Source organism: Pygoscelis adeliae, unplaced genomic scaffold (assembly GCF_000699105.1).
Source record: "Pygoscelis adeliae isolate BGI_AS28 unplaced genomic scaffold, ASM69910v1 Scaffold123, whole genome shotgun sequence".
NCBI lineage: Eukaryota > Metazoa > Chordata > Aves > Sphenisciformes > Spheniscidae > Pygoscelis > Pygoscelis adeliae.
In genome coordinates, this window is record NW_008824650.1 from 868,492 (window position 1) to 887,817 (window position 19,326).

Consider the following 19,326-nt stretch of genomic DNA (forward strand, 5'->3'; position numbering starts at 1 on the left):
CTGCTCGCCCAGCCTGCCGTGGTGGGTTGTCCCCTTGGGAGACGGCAGTTAGTCATGGGGAAGGTTGAAGGCGTCTGCTGCGGCGTCTCCTGAGGATGAAGGGGATCGGTGATCCTGGCTGTTGTAATTCCAAAATGATGGTGTAAGGAGATCCCGCCAAACCCAGGGCTGTAAGAAGATCCCGCCAAACCCAGGCACCGTGTCAGCAGCCAGCCATGGGGTGCTGGGCTGATCCCAGGCTCCTGACTGTTACCGTTGGTGCCGACAGCCTGAGCAGCTACTCTGCCAGCACCGGCAAAGCCTGGGTCGTGATGCACCCAGCCTAGTGCAGCGTCATAAAAATACAGTTAAATGCAAGTTCACCCTCTGGATTCTGCGAGAGTCTGCAAATCGGCCTAGCAGAGGTGCTTAGCTGTGTCTGCTGTACATCATGTTAGAGTTTAGCACCAACAGTTGTCTACAGAGCAGGGTGCGGCTGCTAGGCTTCTTTTTTAAGATGCCGGTTGTCCAGGACGCGCGGGAGGCTAGTGTGTTGATAGTAGGAATACCTGGATTTCTTGTTTATTTAGCTGGCCTCACTGGAGCCAGCAGGTCTTCTTTTGCACATGAGGTATGCCCTCTTTACAGTTGGAAAGCATATAGGACCCAATGGCTTCCCAAGCGAAGACACTGAGGATTTAAGAATAGTTGCTAGCCACGCCCGTGACGGGCAGAATGATGGTCCAAGTTCTTGGACCACCGATGTTCAATGATGGTTCCAGTTGTCTTTCTTTGATGTGTTAAATGTAACAAAAAATACGGAATCAATTAAAGATATGGAAAGAGGCAGGTCCTCTGTATATGGTAAAGAGTAAAATTCATCTGGGATAAGGTTATCCCTTTTGACCTTTGCTCAGTTCTGGCTGGGATGCAAAGAGTTCGGGTAGCTGAGCCTGCTGAGCAATGTGCCTCTGGACGAGGTACTCAACCGTCTTGGTGATGGCCAAATTGTTAGTGCCACTGTTGGAAGTGACAGAAGAGCCCAATATTTTTCTCTTAATACTGACGAGCTTGGGATCAGCCCAGTCCTGCCTGGCAGACTTCACTGCTCGACCACCGTATATGTGTCCTCTGTACATGGAATTGTAAATACTCAGTTTCCATCACGGTTTTATCTCAATAGTGTACCGAAACAGCTTTTGGTTTTAGTCTCATATGCTAAAATTGTTTGGATTCTTTTGTCAGATTTTTTAAGACATGATTTATTTCCGTTTCTTCTTTTTTTTTTGTGACCCAGTGGACCTCCACTATAAGTTTGAGTTAACTAATTTCAGAGAAAACAGTCTTAATATATTGTCATCATTTTATGGGTTCCTCTGCAGAAACATTTGATTTGTTCCAGGAAATCACATGCAGACATAACACTTCCCTTCATGGCAACTGTGTATGAGTTTTGAATTGACACAGGCAATTTATCTGTATCCCCGGACCGCTAAGCAATACCTTCGGCAGCTCTAAATAAGGGCTAGAACTCATTGCCTGGGAAATCTTCTTTCTTGTTGAATCACTTTGAAATTTATCAACAGGACTGCGGATCTGAGATAAACCGACCCATCTTCATAAGAAATCTCTTTCTGGAGTTGAGCTATGGGAAACAAATATAATTCATCCTTGCTTGTGCTACATCTCGACTTTATGTGAAAAGAGATCTTTCTGTATTAAAATTTTTTTCCCTCAGTCTTACCCACATTCTCAGTGTCTGGGCAGAGTTCACATTCCCTTGTGCTGCATCTGCTAGTTTTCTTTCCTGAAAGAACCTCTCAAGCGTTTTTGTTATCCTGTGTTTTTTCTCTCCTCGTGGGTAGGTCTCCTTTGCTACTTCTTGCAGCATCTTTTTATTACTTTTTTTTTTTTACATATTCATAATGTTATATGGTGGTGCCCTTCTTTCTTCCAGGCTTCTTTCAGACAGCAGAGACCAACTTCTGAGATGGTAAAACTTGCTGCAGCTTCACTAAAACCAGCAGAAGCACTACGGCCGTGCACTCGTTGAGAAATTGGCCCTAAGCTTGTTTGTCTTGAAGTTACCTGCTCAGAATAAAGGTTAGATGCCCCTTTATGTTTGTGATGCTTTACAGTCATATTGCTTTACATTTCATTTTAGAATCCTAAAAAGGGTTAGGCCTCTGCATGCTTTGATTAATGCTTGCAATTTTATGCTCAACAGTTATTTCTGGAAAGAAGCGCTCATGTGTCTTTGTAAGATTAATGACATCATTATTCATGCTTTCTGTATTAAACGCTGTGACATTCTGGAATCTGACAACGTGCTTGTCTCACAAAGACTGTTTCATGGACCTCTTAGGCAGGAAACTTAGGATACTTGGACATTTTATTTTTCTCCCTACTTAAACTAGATCAAAAAATGAGCTGGCTGCTGATATAATCTCAGAAGGCAGTGCTGGAGAATCACAGAGCAAGACCCGTATTATGCCTAAAGCTGCTTTCCCTCTGCTTCACTGGAGACTTTTTGGAATTTATTCACCTTCAAGACTTTCTCCTATTGATACAGAGAATAGAAACTTTCCCAGTCATAAGCTAAGCCTTAATCTCCTGTGTCTCCGTAAAAGGATTTGGTGACATGCATTGTTTGATTCCTGATGCCAACCTTATGTACAAGAGTTCAAAAAATCTTTTGACATCAGCAGCAGTTTATCAGACTGAGTTCTTTGCTTTATCAGCGGCCTCCAGTGTAGTTGTGTGAATTCTCAGGAATCTGCAGCGAAGCCTGCAGGTTGCATGGTGCCTTCTCGGAGGTCAGCGTACCTCGGTAATAAATGGTGTATGCTGAGTTCTGTAGCATAGTTTTGTGAAATTGCCCAAGTCCCAGCACAGGATCTCATTAAAAGCTAGAAGGAGAGGGACGGGGAGTGATTACACGGTACAATAAGCAGTATGCGAAACGTACAGACTGAACAAGACAAACCCTAGCCGGAAGGTTACTTCAGGCATGTAAAACAAAGGGGTAACACAAAATGTGTTGGTGATTAGGATATAACAATGTGAGTCATCCACAGCGAGCAGAACTTAAAAACTCGGCTGCTTTTACGTAATCTGAGGGTGAGAAACGATAGTTGGAGTCTGAGCATGGAAATTAAACCCTAAGATATCCTACAAAGCTCTCTATCTTTGTGTAGTTAATAATACCGTAGTGGGCATATGACAAATGTTAGCTGAAGTTTTTTTGTTTAGTTGCTGACATTTCTCTAGCTGCTTTTTTTACCAGAACAAAACAGAAGGAACAATTACATGTAGGCTGCAGTCTTCAAGTGTCTCTAAATTCATGTAACAGTTATCGTATAATTAGCTAATCAACAGCCCACATGCAGCTGTGGGTGCTGACTCACTGTCAATGAACCTCTGTCCTGACACAAAGACAGCATCTTTGTCTCGGTTTCAACTTCATTCATCGCCGTCGCTCTGCATATTTATGTAGCAGCGAGTTCAGTGACTTCATACTTCATATTCAAGATGGTGATTTGCTCTAAATTTCATTGTGAAAAAATACTATTTGCTGGTTAGATTATTGTTGAAAAAAATACTTCTTTGATATTAGTAGGTTTTTGAGGCTGATATAAGCAATGTTACTGAGGCAAGCTGTTCTATCCAGGTATGGTTAAAAAGCTGTTCTATCCAGGTATGGTTAAAAATTGTTGGAATTCTGGTCTTGCTGTATTTACGTTTATACATTTATTTATACTACCTCCAGATCTTTGAAGATACTATATAATTTTCTAATTATATACTGTAATTAGAAGTGGTGTTTCCATCCTTTTTTTTTTTACATTAGCTGTGATGTAAAAAGCGGGGCACTATAAGCAGAGGGTTTCCTTGAAAGTGAAATTATTGGCTGTAATGCCTTTGTAAATGAGTAGCTAGTCAATCGTCATACGAGGGGATGGCCAGTTTCTTATAATAGTAGTCCAGGTCATGACAGTCTAAAGAATAGGTGAAATAAACGGATGTATCATCATTAAAAAAAACCAGAAGGGACATTGTCTTTTATATGTGTTTATTTCTTGATGGAAACATTACTTGCATGAAGAAGAAACATTTCTATCACCGGTCCTTATACAACATCACGTTTTGTAAAAGGGTTCCTCCAAGGTGTATGTGCAAACATGCCCATGGTTGATTGTAAGCTCAAATGTTTCTCGCTTGTTTGGCAACTTGGGACTCGGTTATTCCCGTATAGGATAAAAAGGAAATTTCCCCAAGGATTGCAACGTGAGCTAAGTTGCCCTTACAGCCTTCTTCTCGTGGTACACAATTCCAGCACTTTTTGCCCTCTCATGATGGCAACCTTCTCACTTACTCGTCATACATGCCTGAGGAAGATGCTTCTGGAATTCATATGCTAGCTTGTAGGGTTAACCATGAAGACACTGCAAAGGAGTTACTCCCCCAGTACATGCTTAAAGCTTTAGATTTCATCATGCTACAGTGCGGGAGATGTGCAGTGACATTCTCCTGTAGCTATTCAGCTTGGAACGAGTAGTTACACAGGAGAGGAAGGAACTTCACAGCATCCTCATTTTCCAAACTCTTCTCACTATGTCAGGTGGAAGGACTGTTCCCGTCTGGGAGAGCTAGCTGCAGCCTCAATGTCTGATGAGACAGCCAAGGTCTAAATCAGATGAGCAGTTGTCTGCTCTGCCCCTTCCTTCCCTGTCCTTACTGCGGTAATAACTATAACTAGCAGAGCTGTGGCTACCAGGAATAGACTCAGTATCACCCACTCTGGTTATATCTGTACATCTTCATGTACCATAAACTCTGGAGCAGAGCGGCCGAGAGCTTTAGAGCTGTTGCTATCTTATGGGTAACACTTTCTTCGAGAGCTTGTCACACAGGATGATTCTGCCCAATTCACATCGCTTTTTTAAAAAAAAGTACTTTAAGACATCTATAGCTCGTCTTCCAGGACAACGTTATGACTGCATGAAAGAGATCAGAGGAGGTGCCTGAATACTGCCAGTGCCTCTTCCAGGCTGCCATCCTGAGAGCGTGAATAGGTAGAGCTGATCTCACCATGATTTTTTCTCCCATGCAGGCCTGGTTTTGAGCAGGACATTGGGAAAAGTTTTCCAGTGTAAAGCTCCCAATGCAACCAAGAAGACCAATGCAGAGGAAAAACAACATTGGAGAGAGAACGTGTGTATGCACTAGTGCATGATGTGGAATGAAAGCGTGGCTTCTATGTTGCATCATGATTAGTACCGTAAACATTGCCACTTTTCAGGCAAAATCTTAAGATTCCCATGTCAGTGATTACATCAGTGCTCTTAAATGCAGTTCACTATACCTAGGCGGTAAAAATTGCTGTTAGGTATGTTTTCAGATTGCCAAGCTGAACTTTAAGTTAAAATAGTGCAGCGTATGGGAAGCCTACAACTTTGCTGGGAGCAATACTTCAGAAACTGCTGAAGCTAGGTTATGCTGAAAAATGTATTTACTTAAAGCCAAACCCTTCAGCTTTTACTCATAAAAGGACACACTTTACTTGTAATAATGAGATCAGGCCACTTGCATGCAAACTCAAAGGACGTAATTATGTGCTAAATGGTACTAGTTATATGCTAATGTAACTCTTGCTATCGTTGTAATGTAGGATTGGACCTTACACAACAGCTTCAGATATACCACAGTAAATTTTACTATTTTTACAGATACTGCTAACAGATTAGTCTCAAATCAAATACTAGGTTAGGATTCTGAAAATTTCACCTTGTTAATGATCTGAGCTGCACATTGCCAGCTTCACTCGCTTATTCAGGCTTATTTTGGGATGTTGCTTATGCAAAGTGCTGAAGGAGTTCAAAACATCTAGGAGGACAATGTGCATGGTTTAGGAACATGCACTGCGTGCACTCAGTTTGCTCAGATTAACGCACGTAATGGAGGTGCTGAAGTTAGTAGCTGTTGCTTTCAGTTGCCCTTGGAGAGGGCAGGGGGAAATCGTACCTCCAGAGGGCTGCTGAGATCCCAGTTTGTCTGGACTGGCCTTGGGAGGTGCCCGTTTCTCTTCTCTGCCTGCGGCGAAAGCTTCTGCTTTCTTTATTCAGAAGTAAGTGAAGTAGGATAGATTCAAGCTTTGAGGTCAGAGGGCAACTATATGTTTCTACCCTGTAATCATATGGAATGGTTTATAGGCCAGAACTCATCCAGGTTTCACTGTTTGGTCAGGTTTGTTTGTGCATTGCCTCACAGGGTCAGGTGTTTGTGACATTTGTAAAGATGAGATCGGTGCCTTCGTGTCTGTTGCCGAGGCTCAGAAACTGTGATTGCAAAAAGGCCTCATGGCAAACAGGTATTAACCTCTCGGGTGTTACTAGTTTCTTATGTCCCACATCCGGCAAGTGAGAAACAAACACAAGGAATAAAGAACAATGACCCCGGCAGAGGAAACCCGTCAGAGGAAACAGAAGAAACAAATACAAAATGCCTCAATATATAATGCCTCAATATAAGTTAAAAGTCTCTGCATCCCATCTGAGAAGCTACCAGTCTTCTCATCAGCCAACCTCGTCGTCTATTCAACTGAATATGTATTTAATTTTCTCACCTTCACTGGAGGAATCTCAGCTGGAAAAGTCAGGCAGGCATCTATCCCCTACTTCTGAATCGGCAGCACAAAGATTTGTGGATATCAAAGAGCACTTGCCCCTATTTTTTAACATTTTAAAATCTGCTGGTTTTGCTGCTTTGTGGTTAGCTCGTTGCCTGTGTTTGCATGTGGAAATCTTTGTTCTTGCACTGTGTTGTTTCTCTGGAATGCTATGAGCAGTTGTTTTTGTTTGTTCATACTCGGGTGGAGCTAACTGTCTAATTGGGTAAATATTTGCAATGTTATACTTGCATGCGCAGAAGACAAAGAGGGCCGGATTCCTATTGACATGAATGGCCTTTTGCACCAACCCGGCAATGTAAAGGCTTAAATAAAATTGATAACTACAAGGCCACTTCTTATGGTCAGACCATATAAAGTGGATTTAGTATAAATAACTGTCATGTCCACATTTATGTCTAATTACAGATGGACTATATTTTCTAGTTGGGAGGTCTTGTGATTACAACCATGAAGGGGGAATCTGCCTTATTCACTGACTTCATGTTCAAAAGTGCTTGACTTCCACTGGGACTTAGCCCTGTTGAAAAACAAGGCATTTATTTACCAGCCTGTCTTTGGACGTCAAGGGTGAGTTCTCCACAGATGTAGAAATTTCCTAAGTGAACATTAATAGCTCCAAATGCCTGAAGCTGTTTTGAAAATTGCAAGCTTGTGGTGCTCACGGAAGGTGTGTTTGTACATATAATAAATACCTTGTATAAACCTTACCAGGCGACTATTGCATGTGTTACCATTAGCTAAGCTACAAAGTACACTATAAAGATCTACACACAGATCTTTATGATCATACACTGATCATAAAGATCATACATATGAGCAGATTGTAATGAAGACTTATGACTGAAGAGGCTGGCTGTTAATAGGTAATTCAGCCTTTCTTTGTACAAAGGTTAATAAAAATGGTTGTGACATAAGGAAAAGTGAAACTGAAGTCTGCAGTTGAGGTGTTATGTAGACTTGAGCCTAGTTCAGCTTCTATGTAGCTGTAGCTATGAAAGCCTGGAGCTCATCGTGAGCTGATTTATCCTGCCTAGTCTTGAAAGAATTGCATAGTCTCATAGTGCCATTGCTTCACACATACCATAAGGGAACAAGTGTCTGTCTGTAGGTGTGAGAAAAAACTTTAATATATGAGAGTTTTATTTTATTAACAGTTATTTGTCTTGTTTGAAATTCTCACTAACTTTCTTCAAGGTTCAGCTATTTATTCTCATCTTCAAAAAATAAATAGGAATAATTTAGAGTTTCACTTCCACAGGGCTAAACTCTGATGTCTTACACAGTCTGGTATCTTACTTCATCATTAGTTCCGCTGGGTTCATTGATAACTAATTGTGGTGCAAAGTATCCTTCAGACCGAGTAAAACTTCCCAATCTGTTTTAAGCCTTACCACAGTGTAGCCATCCGCTCCTCCACTCCTCCTCATCCTTTACTGCAGGTCCCAGATTTTTGTCTGCCTTTACAATGTGTGTATTGAAGCTCAGACTGTCTCTGAGCAAGCAATCGTTGACTGGGTAGTCAGCCCTATCTCTACGGCATAAATTGTTCCTGTTGTCAGTCCCTGCAGTGTGCTCGTGGATCTCCCTGTGTAATCGTTCTGTGAAGCAGAGTGGGAACGTGAGCCAGGTAACACAGATTGCCTTGCTGTTTTCAGCTGTATCCATTCTCTGATCTAATCCACTTCTCACCCATCCCTATGAACGGCGTGGTGAGTGAGAATAAGCAGCTACAGAGGGACGGAGCCTGCTGAGGTCAGTTGTACCACTGCTGGTTTTGCCTTTCCTGCTTGGAAAGCATGTCTCGCTTCAATTCACCACCAAGCCATTTCACAAGGGTTGTGCTGAATAGTTTCCTATGAGCTCACGCCTGTCAACTGATGGCAAACTGACTGTAACTTTTCTTGTTGTTGGGGTCTTTGTAAGATCCTTTGTAGATTCTTGTAAGCTCATGTTGAGTATTTCTTTCAGAGACGCGTAACTGGAATTTATAAAAAAGCACGTATGATTCTGTGTTTTTCCTTGCTACCTTAGTTCTGAAAACTTCTTGAACTTTATTTGCTTAGTGACCTTTATCCAGTTGTAAAATCAAGTTAAAATGGTTCAGTGGCTTTAAAGGTATAGGATAAGTAGGAAAGCGAATACTAGACAAGGCAGCAAGGCTGAATAAATCTTTTTCATTAGGAAAGCAGGCTAAAAATGGTAACACTTCCCTTTCCCAACTTGATATTGGTTAACATACTAAATATGTACAGACAGTCTTCCTTGTGATTTTGAGATTAGTATCACCAATCCTATTTCTCTACAGTGTTTTTCCTGCTTCTTGCGTGTAAACAATCTGTAGTAATAGTACAGCAGCACCTAATCCTCATCTTCTGACAGCCACCCATGGAAATTAGTTCCTCCTTCAAGTCTTGCCTTTTCTCTGGGTGCTGCGTTTAGTGACGCTGGTGATGTGTGTGTGAGTAGCCTAGGACATTTCTCACTCTCCATCAGACCTTTATCCCACCATCACCGTGTTTTCTGAATACTTCCATCTGGTTTTGCCCCAAGATTGGGCAAAGCTTTCTAACCTGGATTATGTAAGTATTTCATTGACTTTACTGTGAAAGCTTATCTGAGTTGGGCAAGCAGAATTTGTCCTGTTGTTTGGTCTTGGGGTATTACTGAAGACTCATTTAAGTAGCAGAGAAGCTTTCATGAGGTTGGGGAAGGAATGTGTCCTTTTATGCTTCTACTTACCTACCTGGATCTGCTAAAGCCAAGTCTTGTCCGTTCACAAGAGAAATTTTGTCATGGATATCTGGTACTTGGATTGGCAGCCAGTCAGAAATGCCTAACTGCCCAATGACTTTCCCCACAAGTAAAAGTTAAATATGCACTTGAAATTTTTAAGCACATGTTTAAAGTCCACAACCTAATTTGCTGAGGGAGGTCATTAACATTTTGCTTTGTATTAGGAAATACCCTTTACCAATAAATTTCAATGGGAAAAGCAAAAACCTGGGTTTGTTCCAAAAGGTTCATTCATGAAAAATTCTGTTGAATGAAAAAGGAAATTTACAATTTTTTTAAAGACTTACTATATCTGGTATGAGTTCTTTAGTCTAGACTAACTGTACGTTTTACAGATAACTATTAATTCAACTGATGTTTGAGATAACAGTATAATAAATACTGTAAGAATTATTGGCATGTCTTTAATGTTCTTGTCTGCATGACATATCTGGATTCTCTGTAGAAATAAAGCCTGCTGCTGTTTCATGTTGAAGATGAAGTATGTCCATCAATATCTTTCCCAGGGGAACAGAGAGAACAAGGACTGGGAGAAGGTGGTTCAGCAAACACACTCCTCGTGAGGAGCGACTTGCATAGTAGCTTGTCTTCAACTCTTCCCAAGCAGTGGAGCGTGTCATTACTTTTGCAATAAACCGTGCTTCAGGAACAGATACAAATCAGCTGAAAAACAATTAAAACCATAATTTTAGGTAACAGTGTCCATCAAACAACTTTACTCAGTCTTTCTGAAAGGCCACTCTTCAGCAGACTGGCAGAAGTGCAAGGGGAACAGAATATTTATGACCAGTGGAAGCACGGTTGGCCTTTTGCCCTAGAGGAATGGCTTGATGAGAAGATCTTCTGCTTAAACCAAGCGTTGGTAAAATAATTTGGACCTAGGCTTGAGGTAATGATGTTTAGCAAAACTGCTGCAAGGGCTTTTTTACTGCCCAGAGTGATACTGAACTGAATGAATGTTCTAGGAGTCTGTTGTGTGCCAACCCACAGCTGCATAGTTGATCAATCATACCTTTTGGGAAAAATTGAATTTCTACTGAGGTATGAAATTTTTAGTTCAGGTCTTTTACAAAGATTTGTTCCCAATAGCTAAAATCCTGTTTGACTCGTCTCTTGCAGTTCCTTTACAGTTTATTGCGTAGTACATCAAGAAGGCAAAAAAAGCTTTATCCTTCTCTGGACAGCTGTTAGGAATAGATCCACTGACTCAACTGCTCAAGAGGACAAAACCCAAAATTTGGTTCTTTATTCCAAACTAATGCACATAAAACATCTCTCCATTCTAGGCCCACAGTCCCATGGAGTAGGTATCAACACATAACTAAAGAACAAGACAAAATACAGCAAACCTTAATATCTATGACTGGATTAGCTACTGTATCGGTGTTGCTAGTGACCTCTTCTGCTGGTAACCACAATTTTTTCTTTTTTGTCCCCCGAAACTGCCTGAGCCATAGCTGTTTCAAACTGATTTCCTATTTCCTTTCCTCATTTAGTCCATCTGATAATGCCACCAGACATTATTTTGTCTCCTGAGAAGACTGACGGGGGAGGATCCAAAGCTGGTTTAAATTCACTTTTCTCTGCTCACCCCTTAATCTGTGCCAAGTTATGCTGGATATGCTGTTCCGAGAGACAGCTCAGGCTTCTTTATCTGTCTTAGTAGCACTGCTTTGCTTTTCAAATCAGCAAACAAGAAGCCATGCCTTAAATAAGCCACTTCATTATCTTTTGTTTCAGATCTTTTTGGTTTTTTTTTTTCTTAAATAATTGTTTATCACTGATAATAATTAAAACATGTATTTTTCCTTGTAGATCATAAATTGAATGGACAGTTTGTAGTCATTGTCTATCATTTCAAGGTGGAAATCAATTCTCTGTTATCTACGCATGGCTTGTCTGGATTGCGGATTAACCAGGCTGGGGATGCACTGACCTCAGTTTATTTACTATGTGGAAAGTTGACTCCGGACCAGTAGGCTGTATTGATTCAAGCAGAGTGTTGCACGAACATCTGTCAAATCCATGGCTCCCTCTAGTTCAGCGGCAGATTATCCGTGTCACGGCTGTGTGAAGGTCTCTCCAATAGCCTCTGCAGGCTCCGACGGCGGTGTGCGGAATCAGCTGTCATGATCAGGCTCCTAAAGGGGCACTGGAGAGAGCAAGGCAGAGGTGTAACACTTCTTTGCACTCTTACCTGGAATCAGGCTGGGCTTTTTTATGCTCTGGGACCTATGGTGGCAGCCCCTCAGCTGTCTGAAGCTGAGAAAGCAATCTTCTTTGCTCCTTAAACTACCAGCACAAGAGGGATTTCTGACTTTAAATAAACTACTTAGTTACTAGTTAGTTTAATTTAGTTAGTAATAAATTGGAGTAGGCTGAATACACTGTGCTTGTAGGCAAGGCTGCTGTTTCCCAAAACTGGTCATGGCTACAGCAAGCTCTAGTTCCGTGTGTTTCTCTGCTGGTGGCCCCAGCAAAATGGTTTTCCTTTTCACCTTCAGCAGCAAACATGGACTGCTTGACCATAATTTGTATTTACTTTAAATTAATAGAATGTGGTGAATTTAGGCCTTAATGCAGGTCATCGGTTCAATTTTAAATGTTTAGGTGTTTAAATAATAGACCCCATATTAAAATTACATCAACAAAAAGGATCTAGTTTGTTTTGTTTAATTGGAAAAAATTATAGATTTGTATTTACTTTGTTATCTTTATCTTTTATTATTCCAAAGAGATTCTGAATAGAGGTGCTATCTCACCTTTAACTGTGCTCTTGCAATCTTGTAATCAGTCAAACCAGTAATTTATGTTTCTGTTGAAAGCAGGTGAGAAGTAATTAACTCGTGTTGCATCCATGTCTTTGCAGGTCTTTCATTTTCAGGAAGTATCTGCACTAGCAGGTTTTTTTTTAATTTCAGACTCTTCAACTCTCCTGAGCTGCTTCTACAGGAAAGCCAGCGCTCTCAGCGCCATACGGGAGTGCTCGATGCCTTGCAGAACTGAGTCCCAGGAGTTCGATCCTGTACACATTGAAGTCGTTGGCCGTATTCACATTGACTGCAATGTGGCAATTGGGATCCTGGGGTTGAAGGATTATTTCTCCCGCTGAATTACTGGTCCTGGATTTTAGGATATTTCCCCATTCTGCCACGAACATCCAAAAGTTGTTTATTTGTCCGTGTGTGCTTCTGGCAGTCTGTATTCCTAGATGACCGATTTTTGCAAGAATCAAAAGCTTATGACAGCAGGAGGTTTTTATTGGTCTTTGCTGGGCTGGCGTGCTGGCACCACTGCAGTGAGAGTGCTCACGGTCAATGACAGTGCAAGTCCTGGCTAAGCAAACTCATTTCCCGCCGACTCTGCAGAAGCTCCTCTATCAACCACTTACTAGCAGCGTGTACTCGAGAGGATGGGCTCATACAGGCGTGTTTTCTTTTAACAGAACCGATGCCGAGGCTAACTAGCAAGCATGGCCAGCGTAGTGATGGAAGAGAGGAGTTGCTGTGCAGACCACACTAGTAAAGGAGCAAGGACACCCTCCTTTTGTCCTATTAACCTGGTATGGCATCACATACAACTCATGATTTCCTCTGTAGTTTCCTCTTACTCGTCTAAAAATTTTAAGGGTGTGACGGATCAGCAGAGGTCAGGTGAGACTGGATGGAAGGGGAGGAGTTGCTCTCATTTAGATTTTTTTTTCCAAAACAAAGTTGGTCACACCTCTAATAGCTAGACTCGGCTGTGTTTTCAGGCAATCTTAATAATAGGTTGCTAGAGTGCTTAGCTTGTTCAATCCATTCAGTAATTAGAGCCAGCGACGAAGTCATAAAATTGAGTGTGGGGTGAGGTCTTAATGAACGTAGTAATTTGGCTCCAAGTACAGCTCTGTACAGCTTCCTCATGTACGGCTTCCTCTTGGATGGAACAGGGCAATCGTCAAATAGAGCAAGTATATGTGGCAGCTGAGGACCAAAAAAGGAGCATTTAAGTGACCATGAATAAGATCATTTCAGCCATGCAGGTTGAGGAAAGCAGAACTAGCAATACTCAAGCTGTATTAGTTCTTTTTCAAAGTCTCAAAGTGCTGAGAACTTTGTGTTTTTATTCAATATTAAGGCTGATACCTCCAGCAATATCCACATGCTGAGGCAATGTTTTTAATGACTCGGGTAAAGAAGCTGTCTACTGAATCACCAATATCCAAACCTGAAGAACCTAAATGTTTTTTGGAAATCTGAATATAATTCAGCATAGTCTTGTTCTTTTCATTAGGTGTGAAATAACCACAGATGATGAGACTCCACTTACATAGCAGTAAAAAAACTACTTGTTTTAGTTTTCTACCACAGAATCCGAAATCTGCAACCTACAACATTATGTTGTTTACAAGGACTGAGAAAGCGATAACACAAATAACTAGAAGAAACGTGTATACAAAATAACTATACTAAATATGAAGACAACATTTCTGCTCATGAAGTTCCTAAACCAGAAGTCACTAGAAGCTGGGAAAATATTCTGGAGGGCAAGCCATGCAAGCTTGTGCTGTTCTTAACCCATTGGCCATTGTCAGATACTGGGCTGGCTAGACCTTTGATTTGATCTAGGATGGCTGTCTTCTGCGCTCAGCGTGCTGCCCATCCTCTCTGAACACCACAAGCAGTTGCATCAGATTAGAAGAATAGACAGTGGGTGTCCCAGACTGTCCCAAAAAGACTTAATAAAAAAATCACCAGGTAAACATTGTAGGAGGACATGACTAATGCAAGAACAGAGGGTGGAAATTCAAGGAAAGGCAAAAATGATCAGTAATAGAAAATATGTAGTTCCTAAGATCTAGAATGTAGTACGAAAGTTCCCCAGGGATGAATGCCATTTAGTTTCAAAAGTAGACCGAGTAGGAGGTTGGAAAATGCTGTAAAAGAAATGCTCTCACATTTTCATCTGTTGACCTACTAACCTTTTCTTTACAACATCTGTTACAAGAAGTGCTTTGCAAATAATTTGGGTTTTTTGTTACAGCAGAAATCATTCTGCTCAGATGCTGACTTGCCTGTTTTCCAAGCAGAGATATGCCAGAACATCAGCAGAGTCATAGGGATTACCCAATATTTGCCTGCTTAATTGTTGGCAGTAACTGCTGGCAAAGGGGAAACACCTTTTTTGGCTACGTAGGCTACTTTCATCGTATCTACCAGATTGAGAGTAGCTGTAGAGGCGTAGAACAGCTATAGAGATCCAGAAAGCAGGACCCTGAGGCCTTCAGCTTAAGCTCCAGTTCTACGCTTATGCCTATGTTAATCTGGAGTAGATCCCATCACATTGATCTAATTTTAAACAAGTTTACCTGAAATTTAAGTATTGGACGTACTATAGAGTTGTGCTGTATTCTCTGCTATACTAAATGGATATTGCTATCTTAATTTTGGTGGAATCAGAACACTTTCCAGTGGATGAAGGTAGGAAAATAAGAGCTGGATCCAGAATTTTCACCTCCAAGTTATAAAACTCACCAAGAAAGATGTTCTATTGACTTGCCAATGATAAGTGTTATCCACATTGAAGTGGCAGCTTTTACCATCACAGTGGCATTAAGCTGACTTACCTCTCCTTCCAGTTGGTGATTCCTTCCAGAAGACGACTAAAGAAGCAATCCAGGCAAGCTTTCTCTCTATCTGATGTGCGTATTACGTGGCTAGAGGACTGCAGTCACACTGCAGGTGCTGAATTTAGTTATATATGCACAAAAAATAAGGAAGGCCACAGCAGAACTCTGCTAAAATGCTAATTCAAAACTGGCCTCCTGTTAATCTTTTTGCTGGAGTGATTACATAGCTTGGAAGAGAGGAGTAGCGCCATACGCTTTATTGTACAACACTTATAGTTACGACAAATTGCAAAACAGCTGGAAATTAACAGTGGAAAGGGAAGCACTTTGTTGCCATGTCTGTCTTCAATTGCAAGCAAAGCTAACTTGATGGCTCTGGTGCTGTCGTCGTTCTGACTTATCTTTGATTAATGCGTGTGGAACCTCAGGAGCGCCGAACACTGTGTTATACCTATTTCATAACTGCCTGGAGTTCCTTGTTAAGTAATCTGGCTGTGAGCAATTACAAAGCTGTTCTGCTTCTCTTAACATTTCAGAGGAGAAAGAATTTAGCATTTTCCCATTCTGCACTGTCACAGTGGCAGAAACGTACGTCTTGCACCCTACCTGTTAATTGGGCATTGTCACAGGGTGCGAGAATTAAAAATGTCCACTGATAACCACAACAGCTTCTCTTCTAAACGTCCTGAGTGCCTCTCCTTCTCTCTGCCTCTCCCCTGAGCCGCAGCAGACCTCACCGGCAGGCTGGGACCTGTGCCTGGGAGACTTCACTGCCTTTTGGATGCTGCAGCACAAGACGTTGTTATGGGTCTGCTCGTGATCCTCCTTCCCTCCTGAGGCTCAGGAGTTTCTCCTCTGGCACTGCTCTCTCCTCTTGGAAAGCCTCTGCCTCCACTACGCACCTTGGAGTCGGGGACTCCCTCCCACTCCCATCTGGTGCAGCCTCTGACCCCACAGATGCTCTGCTCTGAACTAGCACGCCTCTGGGGAGACAGAGGCGCCCTGCCTGTCGGGGAAAGGAGGTGAGGCAGAGTGTGGCTGCTTTCCAGCCCTCTTCCTCTCCACGGCCACAGCGGTGGAGCTGTGTGGGCAGTGACCGCCAGCCGGGAGGGAATGGGAGAGACAGGGCAGTGTGGTGATGCAAGGTGGTGCAGGAAAGGTGCAAGACTAATATTGCTGGTCTGGTGGATACCATGGCACTGTGGCAATATAAAGTTCATACATAATTCATAAATGTCATACGTTAGCACTGCTTGTGCTACTTACACTTATGGCTGTGATACTGTAGGGATGCTGCATGTAGCCTCTTGTTAGTTTATACATGGAAACATGACATAGCAACAGAAAACCCATTGGTATTTCCTACCATCATTGGCGAAGGCACCAAAAAAAGGAATATACACTTTAAGTGAGAGAAACGGAGCAGTGAGTGACTCCGAACCATTTACCACCACGCACAAATGTTTCAAGGGCGTCATGTGTCTCCTGGCCGGTACTGTGAGCACATGGGGCTCTAACCCGAGGTGCTGGAGCTGTTGGAGCTTTCGCCTTGAATGCCACCGGTGCAGGTGGCGATGTGCGGGTGGGAGAAGGGATGTCAGTGTGTATTTTTTTTTCTCAGTGGTGAAAAACAGAGGGTTGGGCTGATTGCTTCACCTCTTCAGTCTGCAGGGAGTCATTGCTGCACTGACACAGCTCCACCTTTCACTCTTGTGGCTGCAAACCCTATAGTCACTCAAGTCTGCATGTATTATTCTACTAGCTAACAACTTACCAAGTTTCAGTTACTTTTTGTCACCCCGTTTTTCATTTCAGTCTACTTGTAAGGATGGCTGAAAAATTATCTTCTGCTTCGATTTCCTTATGCTGTTGCTGGAATTAATTGTTAACTAAGTTTCTTGTGGGGAATGTAACGAAAATACAGTATGATAGCAATACATTTCTGCCGTGATTCATGGTTACCGGTGGAAATATTTAATGATCTTTTTGTATACATATAGTAATTGCTTCTTCTGTATCACAATAATAGGTTGCAATACAATTACACTCTTGTTCTTCTTCATATGAGAAATGGGCACATGAGCAGAACAGAATCAGAAAAGCAGAAAGTCCCTCATATCTTTTCAATATTCATCTACTCACTTGAGATTCTGCAGTCTTTTGAATAACACTAGGCTTATAATCAAAGTGATTGTGCAGCCTTAAGATAAACAATTAATAAGATAGCTAAAGTTCATTTTCATAACAAAACTAGGCATTAAGGAGTTATTCCTAAGGCTTTCCCTAAAGGTAAAGACTCCGAGGAATGCAATACATTGCAGATAAATCCTCCTAATATAAAGCAATATATTCTCAGTTACACAGAGATGAGCAACACTCACTTCTCTCTAATAAACTTCTGCTGGAACCTGGCTGCTGCTGAAAAAGCCGGTCTCTCTGAACAAAGGAGTCCCTGTCTTGTAAGAGCTCATTACCCATATGATAATAGTATTCATTTCTCTTGCACAATTCATCAGAGGGGCAGCGGGCTCCTTGCAAACATCTAATTAGGTCTCGCATCATCCCTGAGCAGCAAGTATTATTTTCCTCATTTTACAGTTGTGGAAGTTGGGCGGAAGGGCTGCAGCCAGTGGCCCAGAGCCACCTGTCCTGTCACTTCCCCAGCTAGGAATAGACCCTGGATGTCTTTACTCCCAGCTCTCTGTTCCAAGCTGTAAGCCATGACCTCTTGCAGAAGCTAATTAAAAGCTAAGAAAATACTTTGACAAGCTTTCAAAAATGTTATTGGTACAGCAGATTTCTGCTGGGATCAGAGTCAAGTTTCTAGCACAGCTGTATTTGTTGTCTGCATTGCTTAAGCTTTTTTAAACCAGTCAAAAGACTAAAGACATGCCTGTATTCCCGATACATTGCAAAGTTCACCACAGTTCCTTGCACTGGTGTTTTTGTGGGCACCCTGGCTCCATTTCTCACGGGCATTTAAAAGTGCAAAACCCTGAAGTCAGTGACACAGCTTCTTCCAGTCACATGGATGCAGGCAAAAGTTGCTGGTGTCTGCATATGCAGATTGAGAACTGATATAGTTTCAGTTATTTGTTGTTGATTTGTTAGCTGTAAGATTATGTTATTTCCTGCAATCTGCTTTTAAGAATATAGAAAGCCCTTAGAGGGAGTATCCTAGGTAATTTGTTAGAATTCATTGCAGCTCAGCTGTCAAAACAACGTGAGTGCCCTTGCATTTGGACTGATGTTAAATCATAAACCTTTAGCTTATACATTTGGTTAGGGGGTGGAAAGAGTTAATCTGCAGGGCAAGCTCCCTTGCCAAACTTTAGAAAAAGCAAGTTATGCAAAAGTTGATGAGAACTGAAAATCACTGAGGAAGGGGATCTTTTGAAAGGAAATGTGACATTTTCAGCAAAATCCCACTAAACCTCCTCCTCTTGGCGGCACGTACGGGTGAAAGCGATCCCGTGTCTGGACCTATGGCAGCAGGGTTTGCACCGAGAGGCAGGGTGCTGCTCACCCGCAGGGAGGTGCGATCTCTGCCTCTGTTCAACCTAGGTGAAAAACGTGTTAGAAAGAGGATCTCAGATGTAGAGGAGGGGTCGGGAGATCAGTTAGAGCATATTTTCCAACATCGAATTACTTGGTGTGACATTTGCTAGAACAACCCCATTTAATTCTCATTTTAGTATAGCGAGAATTTGTACTCCAGCATAGTCTTTCGCAGAGCCCTGTGCCATGCTTCAGCAGAGTAGTGCTGCCAATGCTGCAGCACATTCCACATTGCCGAGAAGCCATTACTTGCATGAATTTTACTCCTTCCCTAGTAAAACTACAACTGTTCAGTCACTCTAAGGCATATTCAGAGCAAGGATTCAGAACAAGAATTTTACAGATTACTTTTTCAATTTGGGGAATAGCTGAAGACTGAATGGGGTGCATTTTCTTGGCACGTACATTTAAAAAAAGCCAGCAGCAATCAGCTAAAAAGGCAGAGACTAAGTTAAACTGTCACCTTATGGATAACCTGATGGCCAGAGAACCCTTAGCTACTGATCTTTCACCCTTTCAGCTTTCAGTGAGAGCAACGTGCCAGCCGTGAGGCTTTCATACCACCCCTGCTGCTGCTAGGAACCACTGCCGTGCTACGTGTGGAGCGTGATGGTGTGCTTCGCAGAGCTGCCTCATCCCTGAAAAAGCAGCACCACGGGAGTGTCGAGCGACGTGTTGCTCTATCAGTATTGCA